The 14,707-nt window shown below is 39.6% G+C and overlaps 1 pseudogene; it reads left to right on the top strand.

Moving 5' to 3' along the window:
- Positions 1-10,131: 10,131 nt before the first annotated feature.
- On the top strand, positions 10,132-12,483 carry LOC108889398 (ADP/ATP translocase 1-like; annotated as a pseudogene).
- The last annotated feature ends 2,224 nt before the right edge of the window (positions 12,484-14,707 follow it).

Raw genomic sequence — 14,707 nt, 5'->3', positions numbered from 1 at the left:
TTTTGGATCTTTGGTGAAGATGTAAAAAGGCACAGCCTAACAGCGTATTTTCGTCAGACCATCTCTGCCTGGTACGTATTTACATTTTTGTCGTCTTCAAGCCCCGAGCCGAGATAACTCTGGACTCTGACTCAGATTTCCAGACTTAACAGGGCTCCTCCAGAGCCACAGAAGACACAACTGCCTTCAGAGGCTGAGTAGTACTCCTCATAACTGGTAAACTGACCTACAGTATGTGTATAAAACTGTTTTGCACTCTCACAAAGGGCAGAACCTCAGACTGAGCTGAGGAAAGAGGACTCTTACGTCAGTCATGTAAAACGTTGCAGGTGTGTCTCTGACAGAAGATGTTTAGTCGCAAACAAGTGGCAGAAATCACAGTGTGAAATTAATATTCAGATATTTGCTTAAACTGCAGCACACATACATATATAGGACACCACCAGACCACAGACAGACAGACAATCATGTTTCCATAAACTGTAATCAGAAAACTTTACAACAGAGGGTTGAATTTTTCGTTTTTTAAATTTCTTTTTAACAACCAAACAAAACTAACTGTGTTAATTGAAGCACAAATATCCAGAGATTCTGACAAGACTTTGTTTTGTTGTTTGTTGAGTAACTTTATGTTGTACTGTTACACACTCCACACACAATCTGTACTATCATGTCCAGTGTAATAACAGGCCCACTGTCTAACAAACAATGCAGACAAATATCACTCAGTACTGAGGCCAAAGTCAAACAGCTTTACTGTATCTGTGTTTGAAGCTATGGGCTTTTATTCAGTCAGGATTCAGGGGAAAATGTTCCAAAGATGAAGCATTTTGAAGCGGTTCGTTTCAAGAGGGCTCAGTTAATTTATGCAAATTTGCAAACAACATTTAAAATGCCACTTCTTAACCATTAGGCTGCCTCTGGATCAGTCCTCTTTGTAACAGCTCTGTCCTTGCTTGACTGATATGTCAAAGTTGAGGACACGGCGGAAAGACGAGAATGAAAATGCCACACAGGCTCTGACACAGGGATCAATCCGATTGGAATGATTTAGCATTTCTACGTTTTGAATAAAAATGAGTGCGCTAGACGGTGGAGCAGTTTGATTAGTGGGATCCCTAAGTCCCCTGAAGCCTTCATGGCCTTTTCTCTCTTCCTTCACTGCCAGAAGAAAAGTCCTCTTTCTCTCTTTTCAGAGGTCCCTTGGTACCCCGGCTTTTTCCTCACTGTTGGTATTACAAAATCCCCATTCAAAACAACCCTTGTCACCTGTCAACTAAGCCAGGCTGGTTTGCTAGGTCTTTATCCTCAGCACATACACTCACACGTACACAGAGGCTGACTCCCAGCCTCCACCCCCCATCCCTGCACATATCCCCCTACATTCATACAGATACATAGACACAGACAGAACTGCAAATCCCAACAGCACACACACACACGCCCACCCACTCACCCATGCTCACACACTAAAAACCACATGTCTGAGAGCTGTTACTATAGCAGTTTAAAATTCATTACCCTGTTCGCTTTAACAAACGTCCACACTGGGATGGGCTGCTTTCAGCCGCGCTTTTGCTCGCCGTGGCGAGGCCCGAGACTTCACGTGCACTGAGGGAGAGGGCTGTTGCATCATGGGCCAAATCTGCTGACCTCACAGGAGGAATGAACACAAACAAGAAAAATTTAACATAAAAGTAAATGATAAAAGAGAAGTCTGAATTTAAATGGGGTGCAGAAAAATGGAAAGCAAATGACAAACTGAACTTCCTGATGATCCAGCAACCATAAAAATAATAAAATGAGAATGAGACTGTTTTTTAATAAAGTGTAGAGCCACAGCATTAGTGAAATTATTTAGGTATAGCTGCATTTGTTTCTGTGTATCTGCTTTTCTATTCATTGTCATGAGAATTCTAAGAATCTTAAATTAGCTTTTTGATCTTATATGTATGTCTCACGTATGTTTACATTTTATGTGGTGCTGTAACCTTGGCATCTCATTAAGGTCCTATCCTGGTTAAATGCACATATATCTTTGTTTTGTATCCTATTTATGCTCTGCAGAAGACAGAACGTGATGATTACTTTTCATTAAAGCATCAAAATGTTGCTGTTTGGTGCCACTTTTCACTAAATCGTACTATTAAAAGTTTTTTGTAAGTTACTGATAGTGGTTAATCTATCATGTATAAATGTTTATAGATCAGGAAGCCATTTCTAACAGTTTATTAACATTAATGCTTTCAGACCTGAAGGCTAATTATAAAGTGAGAGCGTCATCATCCTTCATAAATGAAAAGCCATAAAGTTTGCATTTATGTTTGTAAGTTATTGAAGAAGGGTCATGGCTTTCTCAGTTTACAATGATCCATCAAGTGTGGGGTTAAATATTAAATATTAATAATTAAAATTTAATTTTCACATCCTGGAAGCCTAAGAACCATATCAACTATTAATACCTGGCTTTACTGAAATAAAAGTAATACGGCATCTCAAACTGCCATTAGCTACAAATGAATAGTGAACATTTCCGTTGTTGCCAGTGGAAAGCTTGTGCAGCAGCTGTACAAACCTGAGCTTAAGTGAGAGGCTTCCCTGTGGGAGGGGGAGGAAGGATGAGAGAGGAGTAAGACGGGTGTCGGGTGGAGGTGGTGGCAGAGGCGGAGGGGGGGTGTTTAACTGATGGCCGTAGAGAGGTGTAAGGGTCAGAGCAGAGGGTGGTCATCCGGCCCGGTCACTTAGCCAAGGCCCAGCGTGCCCCGAGCAGCCGTCGCTCATTAACCCTCCGACAGGAGCTCTGAACACCAAGGAGCGTTGGCCCACACAGAAAGGTCACAGGGTCAATCAGCCCTCTCTCCGGCCATCAAATCAAGATGGACGCACAAGCAGCGACTTATCCCCCAATCAAAGGGTCAGCGATGCATTGTCCGTGGCACTAACACACACATACACAACACATACCCTTCTGCACACACACACACACGCTGACACAGAAACTCACATCAAAACAAATTGATTTATCAAAGGTGTGAAGGCTTTTAAACTAATCTACTTTTAAGGTTTAATCTTAATCTTAAATCATGTTTCAACAAAGACAAGAAGAATATAAAGACATTACATTTGGCTAAAATTTTGTGACATTTAGTGGGAGGTGTCAACGTGAGGAAAACAATACAACAGAGATGTAGAAGAAAGTTTTCACTCACCTCAGGAGCGGTAAAAACTGAAATCTGAAAAACAAATCATACTTCTATTCAACATGTTTATTTTAGGAATAGTCTAATTATAGAAAACTATAGAAACAAATTACAGAAAGATACATTACATAACTAAAACAGCGATTAGTTGTAACCTTAGTTCTGATTAAACTGTAGCATCTGTGTATGGAGCCGGTGTGTCTGCTTTTATATTAATTCTAAAGATTTATATGACCATTATATGATGATAGACATGATTGATATTCTCTGAGTAATCTGTGTGTACAATAAAGATAAGAAGATGCAGCAACAAGGGATTTACATTTTCTAACATCTCCTTTATAATCAGGGGAAGCCACATCTTCTCGCTCCTTGTTGGAAAGTTTTCTCTCTGAATTCAAGATGAAATAAAAGATGTTTTCTCCACAAGGAAGAAGGTGCTGAACCTCTCAACAACATAATGCCCATGAGAAAACCAATACATTTACATGCATATCAACACAATGGCTCAATAGAGCCACTGCAGGTTAAACTCTTGACAAAATGTGTGACAAAGTGTTCCTCATTACAAACCCTAATTCCAGATGAGATTATTTCACAGCTAAAATGACGACACTAATTTGGGAATAAGGGCCATTACGAGGGCTCAGAATCTGTCTTAAATGGCCCTGAGGTTTGAAGAGGTTGTTGTCTTTCTGAGAAGACTGAGGAATGGATGAATGAAGTTCATACACTTGTGTGTGAGGAACCATCATCTTAAGGGTGCTACAAGTATATTACTCCTCTGAACTGATTAGGTTTTCCTGAGCGAACTCCAGTCCAAGTGGAATTCTTTTATTATGTGTGAGAGATGAGAGCTGCTATTTAAACATTTCTACACTTTTTGTGTAAAGAAAATAATGCAGCCGTAAGGTAAGAGAGGCTGAAATGTCACAGCAAAGAACAGAGTTTTTGTTCTGGCTTCATAAGGTGTTGTGGGGGTTGTTGCAAAATCCAAAGACTGCTTTTAGATCTGTGTGTCTACTGTTAATATTGAGGAAAAACAAGAATTACACGATTAGTTAGAGGAAGTGAGTGACATTTAATATCCTCTTTGTATAAAACCTAATACTGCATCTTGATTCCACATATTACATGGACAGACCATTATGAGTTTCAATGATTTTACCCATATTCACAAAAAATATTGTGTGGACAGGGATACAATACAATACAAGCTACAAAATGACAAAAAACCCACAACAGATATTTCATGGAATAATGATTCCTAGCTTCCCCCCCCCCTTTTTTAGCTCAGTGCCTCTTATACATACATACATATATATATATATATATATATATATATATATATATATATATATATATATATATATATATATATATATATTTCTAGAGATGAAAATGCTCTGAGTTAAGATTTTATTTTATTTTTTTATTTGATTAATTAACACAAAGGGCCAAAAACTAAACAACAAAAATACTACAAATAAATTTGTGAAGGGTGAGATAGCACCAGGCCTGCATTTATCTCACAAACACACATGTACACACACGCCTCTCTGTTTGGACTGATCCCATTCTCGTCCTACAGCCTCCTTACACCCTGGAAATGAAGTGTGAGCAAAGTTTACTTTGTCTAATTTATCCAATTTAGGGAAGTTAAGCTGTGAAGCTTCTGCCTGCTCTGCTGTCTCTAAGTCCTGACTTTGGAGCTGAAGTATAAACAGAGCGACGCTTCAAAACCACGGACACCCCCCAAATATTAACAATAAAAAGCAGCAAATGTCTGAGTCTATGTAATTGTATATATTGCTTTATAGTATATATTATTTTCATACACATGTATAAAGCATCTTAAGTCAGATACAATGCTGTGTTGACAAGTTAATTAAATACAGAATGATTTATCATAGGAAACAAAAGTGCCTTTATGGCATTGAGATATATTTACACTGTATGAGAACAACATGTTGCCAAGTCTCCTCTTAGATATTTTTTGGATGACAACCATACATGGACAGCTGTCACTCAGCCACAATGAGCCTTAAAACGTTTGTTTGACTCCCACCCTCCTACATTTGTCTTCTCTCTTTCTTTCCTCATCCCTAGATCTGCTCACATATTCCCTCTCTCCCATTTTTAATTTCAACCCCACCCCTGGTTCTCATGAACCTCTTTTTTTTTCTCTGCCTCTCTCCCTCAGCCCCAGTGTCTCTCACCCTCCACCCCCACTACCGCCATGTCCATCCCTTCATCCCCCACTGACTGTGTGTCTCCAGGTCTTCCTGATTGGTCATGGGGATTTCTCCTCCCTTCTCCACAGCAGTATGTGTGTGTGTGTTTGTCCACCTTGGCTGCTCTGCCATGGGCACTGCCCTGACTGCGGGTGAGAAACGTCAGCTGCATGATGCTGTTTTTTTTTTTTTTTCTTTTACCCACACAGACACACATGTGCCTTTGACTCATATTGTCCTCAGTCAGCCTCTTTAACGTTAATGAAAACAGGCCAACAGCCAATAATGGCACCAAAGAGAAGAGAAGGGAAACACTTAAATAATCTCCTTCCCTCTGAGCCCCGGACAGCCCAGTCCCTCTGTCTGCTCAGGAGAACTCAGTGTGCATCCCAGCCTGTTGGATTTGAGGCAAGAGGATTGTATTAGAGTGACTTTAAACAGGAGTCATGGGATCGAGCATTGTGAGGGAATAAACAGCCAACATGATCTTCTCCCAGGAAGGAGCTGAGCTTTTCTTGATGCACATCCCTGTGTAAAACCAGCAGGATAATGCTGCTTGTATTGTTATTTGTATCAGAAACAAATGATGTAGTATTGAGTTGATCAATTATCAATCAGTGAGCCACATTGTTGCACTGCAGGACATGTTACTTCATTACAGTCAACATGGGCATGGTGGTTTATTTTGAGAAACAAATGTGTATTAATCCACTGCAGAAAATAGTTCCCAACAAATGCAGTATTTACTTCTGTTTGCTAAAAACTACACTACCCAGCTGTTTTAGGAAATCAGTTGGCCTTTTAAAGAATGAAGCTATATGTTTGTGGCTGTTTTTAAAGATTTATGTCTTCAGTAGGAACTAATGGGCTTTGGTCTTGAGTGCAACAGATTGTGCAAAGAAGTCAAGAAGTATAGAGATGACTAACAAAATTTGTTGACAGTAAATAAAAAATAACATCAATCTTTTTTAAGTCAGAAATATGTAAATTCATTCATATTTTTGATACTGAGGTCATAATGAAATGTTTTTGTCCTGAGGGGGGCAAAATATTAGAAACACTTGTGAATATAATGGAATCTAGAACAACAGTAATGGTAAAACATCATTGTAACATTGTATTGGATCATATAGGTGTACCTAATAAAGTCATGCCAGTTTAAGAATGTCTGAATTGTCAACATAATTGTAGGTTTTGTGTTGTTATGATCATTATGTAATTGTGAGTTGTTATTAGTGGTGTTAATTCATATTTCCTTGTGGTACTGAATACTGAAGAACAGCTGCTGTGATGCAGCAGCTAATAGTACAATACTATCACAGTTCAATTACATGGTTTGATGTGGTTTTTGTGTATTGCATGGCATTATGCAGAGATGTAAAATTAAATGTGTTTCAACTCTATTATCATTTCTTAGTGTGTCTTATTTGAAACAATTATAACAAAGCGGCAGGTTTTCAAATATTAAAAAATAAAATCCTAACCAGACATGACCAGTCTGAAACTGTTGGAGTCAGGAGCAACCAGTGGTCCCATGCTGGTGAGTTTTGACCCTAATATCTGTGGTTTTAACCCTGTCTGACATTCATAATCTCCATTATCTTCAAGTCTCTACTGGTCTGAGATAGACAGTAGGGGATCAGTGGAAGAAAAAGATGCTTTTCACAGTTGCTTTTTAACATAGAAAATCAGTGACTGTATTAGGGTACGAGCTGTGCGTAACGGATTTGTGTATGCGTGTGTGCATGTTTATGTGTGTTTGGTGGAGGGGCGGGGGGATCTAACTGTCTGACACCTGCAGCTCTTCATACTCAAAATGCAAATCCAAGCCCACACCCCCTCCATGACCCCTCCCTCAACCTCCAAGATCCAAGGTTACTGAGCAACGACTTTCGCAAATCTAGATCAGATTTAAATAACAGTACAAAAAAGAGCTTCAACAGCAGTAAACGAGGAATTAAAGCTTTGTCTGGAAATAAACGAAAGGCAGATTTTGATGAGTTGTGGATCAACTCTGCAAAGTCTCCTCTGACCACGCAAATGGTTTAGATACTTTTAGATTATAATTATAGATGAGCGACTGTGGGTGAAATTTACAAATAAATAAATAAATACAAAGTAATATGAGAGGCAAATTTGCAGATACAAAACTCTCTCACTCTAACTCATCAATAACGACAAAATAAATAAGACAAACAAAACAACAAACAAACAGAGATAGAATTTCGCATGAAAGATAATCGCTTCCTTCAAAATTAAGAACTGTAAGCTTAAACAATAGCATAAAATCAGTCAATCCCTGGCAGCTCAGAATTAAGATTCTTTAGGAGAAAAATGTGAATTGGGAAAGCCGACTTAGCAAGGACTCTACGTGTGAGACTGCAAAAAGTGTGACTTTTGCTTGTCAAAAAGCAGGTGCAACCCCCCTGCGTCAGCAAACACCTGCTATACTGAAGGCGACACGATGAACAAGATGCTGAATCCCTAACCAGGTCTGAGGTTGCAGATCTGCAGCTGAGCCTGACCTCTGACCTGCCTGGTGGGGGCTACTTAAGAGTGTTTCCCTGTGGGGAACAAGTAAAGTGGTGCATTATTTGTATTGTTGTGTGTGGAGTGTGGAGTAAACGAGGATAAAGCACCTGTTTCACTGGGTACCTCAGCCGGTCTTTCGGGAGGTTAGGGATGCTCTTGATTGGAACCCAGCTCTATAGTGCCACCCACTGACCAGTCTAGTCAACACAATACAGCAACATGGAGACTGGACACTCTACATAGTTGAACTACCCTCAACTTTCTGTTTATTTTTGCTGTTGTCTTGTATTACATTATGTTGAGAGGTGCTTTTATTATTTTATCCACCCCTTTCAAATCAATGAGGGTAGAGTGATTAACAGAAACATCTCTCTGTATAATGTAAAACAGTATCATAAACCTACAGCCTATCATACAGTTAAACTGACTCCTCTCTAACACGGTTTCAGTGAAAACTGAACATTATAACCTTCATGAAGGGAGGATTTATTGCATAGATTTGGCTAGGTGCTCTTAATGAACTGACAATTGTGTAAAATAATCTATGAAAACGAAATAAAATAGCATTAGTTGTAAATAAAAACTATGGATTGTGACATCTAATTTCAGAGGAACTCCCTGTAACTTAGACTGGCTGCCCTCAAGTACTAGTGTTTCTATATTATAATAACTACTGTGGGTAACTGTGGGTAGTAATTATAATATCAGTTACCAAATAATACTATCAATACTATCACTGAGGTTTATTACAGCTTTGTTTCTAGTTAGAGATTATCCAGTTATGGATCATCTTGAAACTTTGTTAGTTTGCCTGTGATCCACACAGTCAAAGAGCGCCACCATGTGGCCATGAGATGGAAACATCAAAAACAGCTGTATATGTCAGATTGTATTCTCATTTAGTTTAATTTATTAAAGACGTTATGGTTCTCTTAAACTTATTTGTATTTTACATTCAGCTGCAGTAGGATAATGACGACACATATCGTTATTGCCATATTAGTTCGCACAGATGTACATTTTTAAATACCTGTTATTGTAAAGAAAAAAATCTTGACAGCCAACTGAAAGCTGTAAGTTTTGTGATTATATGAATGAAGTAGTGTTGGGGTCGAGCCACACTGGCGGACTGGCGGACTGGAGTTCTGTAGTACGTTATGTCCAGCGTCTCTTCAGTGGAACATAAAACGAAGCCAAGTTGGCCAGATTACCAGCTTGGATCATGTTGCGTTTTCATATCAGATCTTGTGAAATCCCCACGTGTCAAGTCGGCCAGACTTAGATTTCCGGTGCGATATTTCACAACTAAATTGACTGAAACAATCTGGTGTGCTTACTTTGAAACAAAAAAAATGTTTGTTCCGTTTTTACTCTGTCTAATCTCCTCCTAACTTGACGCAGGTTTCCGAGAGGTGCCAAAACGGCCAATGCGCTGAGAGGAAAAGGCCTTAAACAAAATCAATAATAATAAAACAAATGAAGGGCGAGTTGTGGGTAGTGATTAGGTTGAAAGCTTTATAATTATTTTCTCTCCATCAGAAAAAGGTTGACCATCCACCTGACCTCTGACCCAGAATCAGCGACTTGTATTTCAACCTGAAGTGACGTCTCCCCTGGTTTAATGCAACGTTTCTTTACTTTTGCATTGCCTTTAGTGGCCTTAAAAATATGTTTATGAGTGAAAATAATGAGATTCAGGTGAACACTAAGCATCGAAGTCATATCACACATATGGTGTAAAATGTTAAAAATGGTCTACTCTCTGTAGGAAGACTGTAAATATGTAAAAAAAAAAAAAAAACTTCCGTTGATTCCCTGTTAAGATGCACTTCCATAATTCCTTATTTCATTTTAAGGAGTTTGGAAACTCACTTGACCCAACAAGTGTGTGTTTGGATTGTGGGTGAGAAGGCTGTTCACCAGCAGGATTTAAGGTAATAAACGTTACCATGATGAGGATTAGATTAGATTAGAAATAAATCTTTGTTTTAATAACAATCAAATTACACAGATTGTGTCCTTTAAACGTCCCCCGGCTTGGAAATGGCATTGGACGTGAACATGGCGCACGTCTTGACCTTCAACCTCGGATATTTATTCAACCTCGTTTATCTGTTTGACAAAATGCAAATCCATCACTCAAAATTCTCGCGATAAATGGCGCTGATATATTAGGACAGATGGAGGAGCCTCGTCCACTTGGAGGGGCGTTGGGTTTCCTTGAGGACCTTGGTGAGGTTTGGAACTGTCAGAGGGTCTCAAATTTGCACAAGAAGCATCCAACCATGTCGGACGCGGTGGTCAGTTTTATGAAGGACTTTTTGGCTGGTGGCATCGCCGCTGCCATCTCAAAAACAGCTGTCGCTCCTATTGAGAGAGTCAAGTTGTTGCTGCAGGTAAAATAACTGAACCAACTGTTTGCCCACAGCATGGCCGCATGGTCACTGATTTGTGCGTAAAGTGTGCGTAAATGTTGACTAACCGACAAACCGAACACCAAAATGTAAAACTTGAATTTGTTCTAAAAGGGAGAAAAGTCTAATTGTGCACGGAGTAGGTTCATGTGGTCTCCTGCGTAATGTCAAGGGGCACGTGAGAGGTCCTGCGTCAGTGAGGAGATGGTTTTACGCACAGGACTTTGCTACTATGATGGGGATGATGGCAAGGGCACCTTAATATGTGTTTCAATGAAATAGCCATAATAATAAGTTACGGTGCTATTTGTGCGTTTATTACGTTAATTATTACTCCACTATAAGAGATGACCGCAGTAATATTTAGTGAAAGTGAATTGCTAAATTTAACCTGAAGTATGTAATCTAATACACAGCCGACTCTCAAGTGACAGGAGAGTGCCTGTAGGCTGCTGCTACAACTACAGTACATAATGCCTGGACGGAGAATATGACACACAGACTAAGATTATGTAATTAAGTTATCAAAAGTGAAATACAAAAGAATATATATAAGTAATATATATAAGTAAGTTGTGACAAATTCAAGTTCCACTTGATAATTCATCACACTCTGGAGTTTGCGTCTTTTTTTAATGAACTTCTATTGTATTTGCTTGTAGGTCCAGCATGCCAGCAAACAGATCACCGCAGAAACACAGTACAAGGGAATCATTGACTGTGTGGTCAGAATCCCAAAGGAACAGGGTTTTCTTTCCTTCTGGAGAGGCAACCTGGCCAATGTGATCCGTTACTTCCCCACCCAAGCTCTCAACTTCGCCTTCAAAGACAAGTACAAGAAGATCTTCCTCGGTGGAGTGGATCAAAAAACACAGTTCTGGCGTTACTTCGCCGGCAACTTGGCATCCGGCGGCGCCGCTGGTGCGACTTCGCTCTGCTTCGTCTACCCTCTTGACTTCGCCAGAACAAGGCTCGCTGCTGACATTGGTAAGGGCGCAGCTGAGAGAGAGTTCACCGGCCTTGGAAACTGCATCGCCAAAATCTTCAAAAACCGATGGCCTCAGGGGTCTTTACCTCGGATTCAACGTGTCGGTTCAGGGTATTATCATCTACAGAGCGGCCTACTTCGGATGCTTCGACACAGCTAAAGGTGTGCACATCTGTTCGACCTGACCGTTAACATCTTTTTTTTTTTTTTTTTTTTTTAACACTGTATATGTATATTTTCTCATGATTAGTGGGCAACTCTTCTCTCGTACAGGCATGCTGCCAGATCCCAAGAACACGCACATCGTCGTCAGCTGGATGATTGCCCAGACTGTCACCGCTGCAGCTGGTCTCGTCTCATATCCCTTCGACACCGTCAGACGTCGTATGATGATGCAGTCTGGACGCAAAGGAGGTGAGCGTCCGTTGTGTCCTTTCACTGATGAATTTGATTGGTTTGTCGCAACTCCGCATTTTACGCACATATCCATGGGAATTACGCATCATTATTTATGTCTCTGTTTCCACAGCTGATATCATGTACAAGGGCACAATCGACTGCTGGAGGAAGATCCTCAAGGACGAGGGATCAAGAGCCTTCTTCAAGGGTGCCTGGTCCAACGTGATCAGAGGCATGGGTGGCGCCTTCGTGTTGGTGCTGTACGACGAGATCAAGAAGTACACATACTAAACTTTCTAATCTCCCAGTCCCCCAGGAAACCCTTCACTTTGTTTAAGTCTTAATTCTTCTGATAGAATGATAACAGCTTGTGGTGAATTACAATGTGGGCATGTGCTCTTCTGCAACATGTCCAGGGAAGGAAGGTATACTTGACCTGGGTTAACATGCCTCCTCAGAAATCTGTATATATCCCATCTACGACGCGCCAAAAGGCACAAACAAACTTTCAGTGTGACAAAAGTCAAGTCCGGTGGTTCAGTGGAGATGTTGTGATGATGCAAAGGGTGACGTCAACACCCGCCATATGCTCCTCATGTTAGAGTCAGTTTGTGAAGCAGTTGCTGAGGCCCATGTGTTGTTATGTTGTGACCACTCTGACCCATGTAGCCCACCTCTTACATTATTTTATTAAGAATAAAGATTTCTTAGTCTAATAGTCCATTTTTTTATGCATGTTTCTGTTGTCACGGCAACCGGTCATCTACAGTTAGTGTAGGTCATTTTCACAGCAGACATTTTAACTTGTCATATAGTTGGAAAAGCAGAGTTGTTATTAATGACATTAATGATGGCTTTGTTCCAATACCACGACCCTAAGAGTGAAGCAGCTAAATGGAATTCAGCCATCATTAATCTGATTATTCAGTGTTTTTCCTACTGTAACATGACAAAGTGTGTTCAGTGAAAAATGCCCATTCAGACCACAATACAGTTAAAATACAGTAGGATTTTGTCAAAATATCCACTGTCATTAGCCTGATTTTCACCTTTAGTAATTGATCGTTTGGCATAAAAATCTGTTCATATGTGTTATTCTGCCATTTTTTTTAAAGACACACTGTGGACAAAAGATGTCAAGCAAAAAGTAGCAGAAAAGCTTTCACCACAGTATTTTTGGTTTTGTAAAGAACATTTTTAAAGTATTCAAAGTCATGAGCACCACAGAAATACTGAGTAGTTTAATGTACATCTACTCTCCTAACTATTACAAACTATTAAGGAATCCTCTTCCTTTTGTGACAATGATTTACTGTTAACCATTCCCCTATTTGAGGCTGTAAAACTGATAACTAGTGGAGCTAGCAGCTTAATTTTATGAGGAACAAAATATATTTAACACCGAAAAATAACTCTCAAGTAACTTTTTAATTGTTTTAGGACATCATATATGTACAAATGTGAGAGAAGGAACCAAACAAAAAAATTGCAGATTTAATTGAAATGTCACTCACTCAAATAAAAAACAACTAATTGTTTGTTATTTCTATAATTACAACATGGCTGTTGAAGAATAAAGGCAACATTTTCTATGAAAAATACAGCGAGCTAACTGCTGTGCAGACTTACTGCCAGTTTTCAGAAGCCACAGTTAAACTATTCTCATGCATTACAACAGCTTTGAACCCAGAGCATCACTTGCTATATTTCAGCATCACGGAGGAGAAAAAAAGTCATATCTTCTTTTGAATGGATAAGGCGTGATAACACAACCACTGACTTGCTGATTAAAGGTATGGTGAGAAAAAAGATTATTTGAACTTTGTACCTTCCACACCTGACCTTTTGTGATGAATGGAATACCAGTAAAGGGAACCAGGCGATGTGCCTCTTTGTAATTAAGGAAACAGCGGTGTTCTTAGCACCAGGCTGGCCGGGCTGTGCTCAGTTTTTTTGACCTGGGTGCAGGCGTGCTGCTGGACTCAAGAGGTGGTGGAAAACTGCCCTGGAGAACTGTGGTGGGCTGAACTGGCTGACCTGGGACCTGCTGGTGTGGACAACAGAGAGATGTTTTCTGATTACAGACTTACCAATCACATATACAAAGGTAGATATTGAACATTTTTGAATTTTTATTTTACATTTCAGTATGTAATATTGTAAACATTGTCAACAAACAGGTAGAGTACAGGTAAACAAAACACACACACACACAATTGTGTTTTTATCAGGTTAGTAAAGCATGTTATTGTCATTTAGCATCCTGGATTCTACTATCAGCAAATGATTTAAAGTCTGACTTAGCAAGGACATTAAGTTTGTACAGTTTTACACGATAATGGAAAAATGCTAAAAAGGTAACTCAAAGTATTATCACACTCTTCAAGCAGAACAGTTATTTAAATTAACATTAAAAAGGTTTAATGTGAGGTGGGGCAGTCTTACTGATCTGTGAATTAATGGGTGTTTCTTACCGGTATCAGTCATCCATAGCTGCTTTACACTGCCTGCAAGTCTTCTCCTTCTGTTAATTAAACCTCTGCAGCCATCTGAAGGCAGCAGGTCAGATGTGCGATAAATACGCTTCCAGTGTGAGCAGTGCTACACAACACAGTGCCACATGCTGATCCTCTTTGTTCGCCTTGATTAAATTATCACATTCAAAACACCACCAGGCTGCTACACACTTCTGTTGCTGTGTGTAATGTTTGAATCCACAAGAGGAGACTCTTATCGACTCAAAACTCTCAGTGAGGTTTGGGTGAACAGGTGCCTTTTGCTGTGAAGCTACCTCACAAGTGGGTTTGTCTATAAAGTGATAATCCTAGCCCCCCTGGTTTAGTCATACATATTAAATATATAAATGGGTAAAGAGATAGACAAGAAGGCACATGCTTGTAGTTTAAATTCTCTTATAAAATATATTGCTGAAGACTTTGT

This window comes from Lates calcarifer, unplaced genomic scaffold (genome assembly GCF_001640805.2).
Source record: "Lates calcarifer isolate ASB-BC8 unplaced genomic scaffold, TLL_Latcal_v3 _unitig_1544_quiver_3358, whole genome shotgun sequence".
NCBI lineage: Eukaryota > Metazoa > Chordata > Actinopteri > Centropomidae > Lates > Lates calcarifer.
This window is presented reverse-complemented; position numbering and strand designations above follow the sequence as displayed.